Source organism: Cupressus sempervirens, chromosome 11, assembly GCF_028749045.1.
Source record: "Cupressus sempervirens isolate cs-2001-9-10 chromosome 11, ASM2874904v1, whole genome shotgun sequence".
NCBI classification, from domain to species: Eukaryota; Viridiplantae; Streptophyta; class Pinopsida; order Cupressales; family Cupressaceae; genus Cupressus; species Cupressus sempervirens.
The window spans coordinates 183,784,849-183,794,117 of record NC_143128.1 but is presented as its reverse complement, the minus strand read 5'-3'; the positions used below and the strand labels follow the sequence as shown (position 1 = coordinate 183,794,117).

At 30.3% G+C, this 9,269-nt stretch overlaps 1 pseudogene; it reads right to left on the bottom strand.

Annotated features, from left to right (window-relative positions):
- Positions 1–240: 240 nt before the first annotated feature.
- LOC149528807 (alpha pinene synthase, chloroplastic-like) lies at positions 241–4,307 on the bottom strand (annotated as a pseudogene).
- Positions 4,308–9,269: the final 4,962 nt, after the last annotated feature.

Here is a 9,269-nt window from a genome sequence, read left to right as displayed (position 1 = left end):
ATAGAAAAGAACATTTACCAAAATAAACTGAGGCATGGGATGATACTAATAAGGGGGGAAAAAGCTTATGAAAATCACATGGCTATTAATATTTTGACAGAATAATCATTATTTATAACCACACAAGTGTGTAAATCCATTCACATAGATAATTAATAAACCATAGTCATTATGATAGATTCTATGTATCAAAAGGAGACTATGCTCTTGATAACAAGTAGATATAACTTAATAAAATAGTCACATAGGAACTAGTTCAATCATGGTTTTGCTGATAATATGCCTGAGACGCTAAATCCATCTCTTTCCCTTTAGAAAAGTTGGAGACCTTTTGATAGACCATATGCATGATCTTTGCTAAGTAGTGGAACGTTATCAGATTTTAAATATTCCCAATTTAATTCTTTGAGATTTTCTTCAATTAAAAAATTGAGATACTCTAATGCATCTTCCTCTGTAGATTCAGGATGATCTTTCATATAACATGTTATACATGATACTTCTTCTCCATGAACTGCCTCGGCCTTCAAAAATGAATATAACTTTGTAATTTTTTTTATACAATTTCCTTTTAATCTAAGCAATCAATCTTATGCATGAATAAACTTGATATTTTAAAAGTTAGATTTTCTAAATTTATAACATACCTTGAAAGTCTTTATGTCACCTCTTAATCTGAGGGTTATGCCTAAAAGATCATTAAACCTTGATGGATAATCAATTTCTTTAATAACATCCTTAGAAATGGGAGCATTTAGTGCGAGTACAGGTTGTAAGGTCACAACACGAGCCCCAGAGCTTACTTTTCCATTCTCTAAATATTCCTCAAAGGATGGCATAGAACCCATAGCAAGCCACTTTGCTTCTTGAAGGTAAGCATCTATGTAAACTTCCCACTGTATTTGCAGAACATTCCAAATTAGTATTAATAATTTTGAGTAATTAAACTATAAAATAGATATAAAATAAGACTCAAAATAAATATTAAATCAAATTCTATAAAATTTTAAAAATAAATTTTCACTTATCTCACATTTTATGATTCTTTTAAATGAAATATAATAGTCTTTAAGTTGCATTAAGACTAAATAAATTAGTGAAATAAATATATTAATTTAACTAAATTTGTTTCCTATAGATTGCATACTAATAGAATATCAAATATAGGTATTAAAATTAAATATTGGCAAAATCTTACAGCTTTTCGCGAATAGTAAAGTGTGTCTCTTCCTTGAGTTTTTTCAGCCTCTTGAGCCATGTCCCTCAAAGCTTCATCAAATACCTTGAATGTCAACTTCATAAATTCTGAAAGTCCTTCCATGTATGCTAAATCCCACCTTTCATAAAGTAAATGATAATATATTCACGTAATATATCTATCTCTCAATTTAGAAATACATCAATATATTAGATTGTTCAAATGTATATATTAATGTGAACAGATATGTGCATTTGAAAGTACATGAGAAATAAAGAAAACTAAACTTGTTTATATCTACCCATTATAAATTATGATAGAGTGTCATTAATCTATCAATTATTTACATGAGCATAATGATCCCTATGGAGATAACTAGAATTTTAATACATACATGGCTTAATATTTTTATTTATATATCACCATTATCTAAATGTAAGAAAATAAATACGTCTTTATGCCTTTTGTGAGGATTTCAAGTTCATCTATAGTTCCATAAGTGTCATAAATATCAACCAAACAAGTGACCATAGTGGCTATCTTCGCAAACCCAATTCTAAAAGTAGAATATTTTTGCTCAATACACCATGTAGCTGCCCAAAAGTAAAATTTCACATGGCGATGACATGCAAAATCTAGTTTAGTTAGCCCAAACTCTATCCACCATATATAATGCACACCCATTGTTGAATCAATACAATTTTCCATCTATTTGATTATGAATTATGTCATAAATAATTTAATTTCCAAGCTAAGAGAATATCTTACATAACATTAGTTTTTTTTTTCCTTGAGAGGATTTGAAGCTCTTGTTGTTGAATTGATTGGATCTTATTGAAGTCTATCTTGGCTAGTTCTAAAAATTTTGAGTTGAAAACACTACAATAACTCCAAATTTACAATGTTAAAATATAATAGATAGGCTCTATAAAATTAGAAAACACAATTTTCTATTCTATAAAAAAAATAAAAGACTAAATTTGTTTTCTAAAAGTTATCTATGTATTTTAAAATAGGGAAGATGGGCATGGTAGAGGGTATTGAAATTACTTGTTTGCAGTCTTGGCATCTCCATATAGGTCAATATATGTCCTTGCTTCCAACCTAGGCACATTGGTGTGCCAACCATACTCTAGATTATATTGTATCTATCACACAATATAAATTAGAATTGCAATTGATAAATGAATTGATAGATAACATAAAATAATATTAATAGATATAGATACCTCTTTTGAAAGATTGGTATTATTAATATTGGGTAGAGCATTTTTCAAATATGAAGTAGAAAATGCTTTGGCATCATCGATGGCTTGCTTCTTCGGAAATGCAATGAGTGAAGCTCAAAATAAGTTTAGAATGCTTCTTAGCTCCTCCTCGGTTGTTTGACTGGGCAAGTATTTTCCATCTCTATTTATGAATTGTTGCAACATAACTGATATAATATCAAGTTAGAAACAACTTTGCTTGATACTTTTAGAAAATATAATTTATTAGATAACTATATTCCCTTAATAATCATAAAATGATTATTTTAATTTAAATGTAAATATATTCAGATTTCAATCTTTATTTTAAATACTTCTAAAATTTAAAATTGAAGCGCAATACTAATCACCTTTTCTTGGAAAATAATTCATTTGAAATACTAAAAGCGTTTGTACTATCATATTACTCATAACATTATACTTATTATGAGTAATATCTATCACTCATCAATCATGTCGGATCTCTATATAATGAAGATGAGCTTATTATTGAACAATTAATGTTTATAGTTGAACTACTTTCATCTCATTTTATCATATAAAATGTAAGAATTCTCTTTTATAAATTTCTTTAACCCCCTATATGTTGTATTGATCTGATCTTTTATAGATATGGCCATTATTGAACAAATAGTTCACAATAAGTTCATAATGATTGTACTATTTTCAAAACATATCAAAATGTATTTTGCAATTTAAATAAAAGTTCTTTGGATTTAGTGATTGCAGATATCACCTGAAGAGACACCATATCTATGGAGGCGAAGAATTCTAAAGCCCAAGGTTGTGGTGTTGAGATCCACAGAAGGTTGTGGTGTTGAGATCCACAGAAGGCTGTGGTGTTGGCATCATTCCAATGTCTGCTATTCAAACAATTATTAGGCATTAGAATTAGATGAAAGAATACACTCTACATTGTAGCTGCAACGACTAGATGGAAGAAACATGAAAACCTGTAAACATAGTCTAGATGTTCTTTTATTTCATTTTTAAAATGACGATCAATTCCAAGGCGTTGTATATCATCAATCAATTTAAGCCGTTGGTACAGATCATCTACAGATGAACAGTTCTCACAAAGAGCATTGAACATGCCCTTTACCTCATTAATGAGCTTTCCAGAGTATTCAGTGTATGAGAGACCCTAAACAGATCAAAAACCAATAGAGACTTGTGAGATAGATTAAATAGATCAGCACGATAATAAGATAATAATGAGAAAGTTTAAACATCATATATTGAGACTTGATTCTCAAACATGATACAGTTAAGTAATTTATGTTTTCAAAAGATTTTGAAAGAGATTATAGGAAATCATCGTTTCAAAAGAAACCAAAAGATAATGATGAAAGATTCAAATATCATACACTATGACTTGATTCCTAGATATAAGAAAGAAAGTTACGTCAAAAGATATTGAAAGAGATTGTAGGAAATCATCACCCCACAAGTTGGGGTGATGATTTCCAATACGGCGTGTAATGCCTTTCTCATCAGTTATCAAGGCCATGTTGATTGGAACTTGAGGGCCAGCCTTAAACATCACACACTAAGGAAAAAATTAAGCCTAGAAAAGTAAGTAAACTTTGACTATTTAACACTTTTGAACTAGGAATCAAGCCTTAGTGTGTGATGTTTAAACCGTTCGGAACTTAAGCAACACTGCAGCATGCTGGGTAAAGTCTGCTGAAAGGCCTACTCTGAATAAAAGGCCAAGGGAGTAATGCAACTCCCTTGGCCTTCTATTCAGAGTAGGCCTTTCAGCAGACTTTGCTCCAACTAAGTGGTTGCTTCTGTCCAACCAATGTGGAAGCGAAGGGAGTAATGCAACTCAAAGACATTTTGACAACTTTAACACTAATAATCCACTGCAATTTATAGAGCTTTCATCAAGTATTGAACGGCTGATTATATTATCGTTTCCGTTTACATCAAACTTGGAAATGGGATGGCACGTTGCTTGACAACGCCAAAGCTGGTTTGATTTCACGTTGAGAGCGCAACATATTGATATGGACAGTTTTTTTAAACAATTAAAATTAAAAAAAAATCAATGGCACGATTTTTGACTTGGCAAAACGTTTCTTCTTTTCCAATATTTCGTTGTGTGAAGGATATTCATGGATTACTAATAAAGCCATCATATTGGACTGACTAATTTTAAGACTATAAGGCTATGAGATATAATGGACAAAATGGTAATGAGATGAAATAAAATTTTGTGTAAATTTTTTTGTTTAAGTTTAGATATTAGTTTTATGAAATTATTTTTTATATTGGAACTTAAAACAAATTTTTAAATTATGAAATTTTTAGAGTTTTAGAAGTTAAATTTTAAGCTTGTCTTTTTTCATAAAATCAATATGAACTCATGTTTATAGATATTTTTTAAAAAAATTAATAACAATTGTTGAAGTATTCTAGAAATCTGTTTCATAGAGTTGTCACTTAGTAAAGTTGTATGTGTCTTCCTACTTTAGAAATATTATTAACATATTTATTTGAAGGTCTCTATTAGCAATTGTACCCATTGGTTCAAATGGCATGTTGGACATTTTATAATTATTATGGATTTTTTGTTTCCAATACATGATTTTGCATAGTTGAATTTATTATTTATTAGAATTTTAAGTAAAATCTAGTTTTTCCTTGAGCTCTAACAACTACTTGCCTATCAAGAGCTTCCAAAAGTGAACAATGGAAAGTTAATGTTTTTGGAGAATATAATCCACATCTAGCTCCTAACATTGCAAAGTATGTGCAGTGTCAACAATCAAATGAATTAATTGTTAGTAGGTGAGTTTGAAATTTAAAATTTGTGGGGAAATTTTACTGGAAATCAAATAAAAAAAGAGAAGAATGGTTGTATCCTTTATCAAGTCAAAGTGTGTGCAACTCTCAGTTTGATTCATAGATTTTATGATAGTAGTAGGTGTGTGTTTTATCTATTGAGCATTGATTTCTCTAGGTAGTTTGTGTGGCTTTGACAAGCTTAGGGTACTTTGTATACAACCCCAAATTGCTGCAAGTTTAATTTGTAATTGGCAGTTATAGTTATTAGTTTTATTTTCTCAGGTTTGTAGGAGTATGTTTTATACCTGTAATAGTTTAATTTAAAGTTTTATAGAAAGAAAGAAAGAGTCTTCGATATATCCAATCATTTTCTTTGTTATCTTCATTTGTTATTCCATTATGCATTCTCGGTGTTTGCGAAGTTCATAGTTGTAAGTCATTATGTTTACCCGATTCTGGGGATTTTGATATCTTTACATGGTACAATAGTTATTTGGTCATTAATTCTTTTGAAATTGTGGGAGCTTGTGGTCAATGGATTTGTTGATCTAACTAACCCATCTCAATTTGTTTTCCTCTTAAATAATCAAAAGAATCAGTCGAAGGAGTCAAGGAGAAAAGGTGCAAAAGCATTAAACTTGACTAAAGTAGCCTTAGCAGAGGTAATTTTTCCAAAAATAACTATAGCTAACTATTCAAAGAAAGCTTTAGATATCCTCCAAACATGATTTAAAGGGACTTATAACATTTGCATTGTTAATATTGATGAAGGGTAATCCCCTTATCAATACAAACACATACAAAAAAAATATAGAAAAAAAAAAAAAAAAAAAAATCAACTTTTACTATCTCAACAAAATGGAGTTACAATATTATAAAATATGACATTCTAAGCCACATGGGCATTTTATTTGCAAGTCATAGTCACATCCCCATAAGTGTACTTGACAACCATACAAGCCTTCCTTATATATGAAATTTTAACTACCTGAGAAGGTTCTATACATTTTAACCAGAAACTCTGAAGTCGACCAACCTTACTATATTATTATTCATATTTGATTACATTACAACAAACCCCAACAACTTTTGAAACTCAAAATAAATTTTAAAATTCTTGTCCATTTTAGGTAGCACAACTTCTAGAAACCATAACTCATTACATGTTGCTATGATTGGCTATTATGACCCATTTTGGAAATGCCACAAATTTTTCTATAGTTCTTGATTTCTATGCTAATCAACTAAGGTTTGAACCCTTTTTAGAGACTCTAAATCCTTCAAAATTGAGTTCAATTTTTTTATACCTTGCTACCAATATTGAAAAAAATTTATTATCATTAAAAATGGACTTGATCTTGCAATGAAACTTTACTAGAAAGAAAATATATCTAAAGTGAACCTCAAGGAAGAAATAAGAACATTTTGAGGTCAACAACAAACTTCCTAAAAATATTTTACTTCTAAAAATAGTGACTCTTCACTTCTAAGACCCTTATTCAAAAACATAAACCAAAATTATTTTTGGGCGATGCAAGATCACCCTTACACCCAAGATGCTCCTACATTAGATACTCAAGGTAATTTTTGAAGAGACACTCTATCCAACAAAGATTTGACTCCTTTTAGGAGCCTCTAAAGTCTTCAAAATTCAATTCAAAGTTTTTATACCCTACTACCAATACCAAACAAATTCAATCTCTTTGGAAAAATACTTGATCTTGCAATGAAACTTTACTAGTAGAGTGATATATCTAAAATAAACCTCCAAGAAAGAAATCAAAATATTTTGAGCTCAATGACTAGCTTACTAAAAGTTGTAAGCTTCCAAGAATAGTAATTATTGAAAAAAAACAAAGACAATTGTTATTGAAAAACACAAACCAAAAATATTTTTGGAAGATGCAAGATTTCCTTTACACTTTGGATGCTCCTACATCAAACACTCAAGGTAATTTGAGAAGTTACCCTATCACATCTTAGGTATTCAAAGGAAAATCAAGATGGTTAGCCTCCTCCCTTGTAAGCCACAATGAATCTTCAATAGGTCTTCCTTTCTATTTGACTAGATATTCTTCATATGTCATATTTCTTGTGCTTCTACTAATATGGTTGTCCAAAATATCTTCAATCTCCTATGTGGTTGATGTAGTTTCTTGAATACTCTAACGTACTTTTGTGACCTCATCTTTAACACCTCCTCCATGATACTCTTTCAGATATAAAATGTTAAACATTGGTGAAATATTTAGTTTGCAAGGAAATTTTACTTTATAAGAATTCCCTAAACAATGTTTGTTCTTGATTCAAGAGCATCTTGGGTTGCATTGATATCTTGTATGTTTTCCTTATTCTTAGTTTTTGTTGAGGTGCAATGCCTTGTATTGCTGATTTTCTTAGTGTTTTTTGAGTTTAGAGTTGTTGTTGAGTTATCCTTTGTTTGCCAAGTGTTTGCCGAGTTCCTTTGGTTTTCAAGTGTTGCCGAGTTCCTTTGGTTGTTGAGTGCTTCCAACTTTCCTTTGGTTGTTGAGTATTGTTGAGTTCATCAAGTTGCAGCATTTCTTGGATTCTTCATTTGTCGAGTTGTCTATGTGTGGTGTGGTTTTCTATTGAAGATGACCTTTGTATTTAATTTAGTGATAGGTATTTGTTGAGAGCTGACATGTGGCTTATTCTAGCATTTAATATGAGAGTTTATTTTGGTTGTAATTGCAATAGGCCAACTTGTGGTCATGCCTGTATTTAAAGAGGTCTTTGGTAGAGTCGTAGGTATGGAATGGAGGAGTAATAAGATAGGAAGAACAAAAGAAAGTTGAATTACAAAGTTTTGTTGTTGAATCTAATTATAATGTGGTTGTAACCAAGAAGGCCTTATTGATGGGAATGTATATGTTTATTTGAATGAATATATGAGGGCATTTCTTCCCTTATCTCTCGATTTTGTTTTAATTTGGTATTTATTTCCATTGTGTTTACTCTCACGGGTGGTTTGAATAGATGGGTGTGCCTTTGGCCCTAGTTATCTCATACCTCCCTACATCACTTAGGTATCTTACATGGTCCAAAATTCTTCATCTTCAACTTATTATATGGTCCCATTGGAAATCTATCCTTCCTTTAATGTGTTAAGGTTAGATAGACAAAAAATAATAATTACATTAAAATATAACCAATATCATAAATTAATAAAGCCCACAAGAAAACATAAGACACAAATATTTAACATGGTTCACGAAATTGTTGGCCTACGCCCATCAAAAAAAAAGTCCAATTTCATTATCCAATAACTTTAACCTATTAAAATATTCAATCTCTACTTACAACTCAATACCACTACAAGAAGATATATATTTAAATTAGGAAAAACCCTAAGCTAATATTACATGACTTGTGTTAGCTTAAAAAAAAATTAAACCCTAAGTATACTTAATGAGTGAATCTTGGGAAATGGTTGATGAGTCAACTCAAAAATTCCTAACAGGTTAACCAAAAAGAATTGGCTTATGAAAAGTTTATAGTGCTTAAAATAGCTCCAATAGCTTTTCCACTAGCATCTCTATTTACTTGAAACACCTTATTAACATCTAGAAGTGCTAAAACACGTTGTTATGTAACTTTCTATTTCAACACATCAAAACTTTTGTCTACTCATGTAGCCTACATAAACTCTTTCATATCCCTTCTCATTATGTTAGTCAAGGGTCCACATACACTTATAAAACTCGTGATAAAGTTTTTTGTAAAATCTAGCCAAACCATGAAAATATATTACCTCACTAGTGCTCCTCTGGATAGGTCATTCAAGGATAGTCATTTTCTTCTCTAGGTCCATTTTTAGACCTTTGGTTCATATTGAAAATTTTAGATATAGTAACTCCTTCACAAAGTTGTACTTTTTTAGATTAATCGATAGTTTTTTCCCCTTAACTTTTGAAAAACCCTTTGAATGTGCATTATATTATCTTCTAACATCTTACTAAAAATAAAATTATCATCTAGATAAACAATGA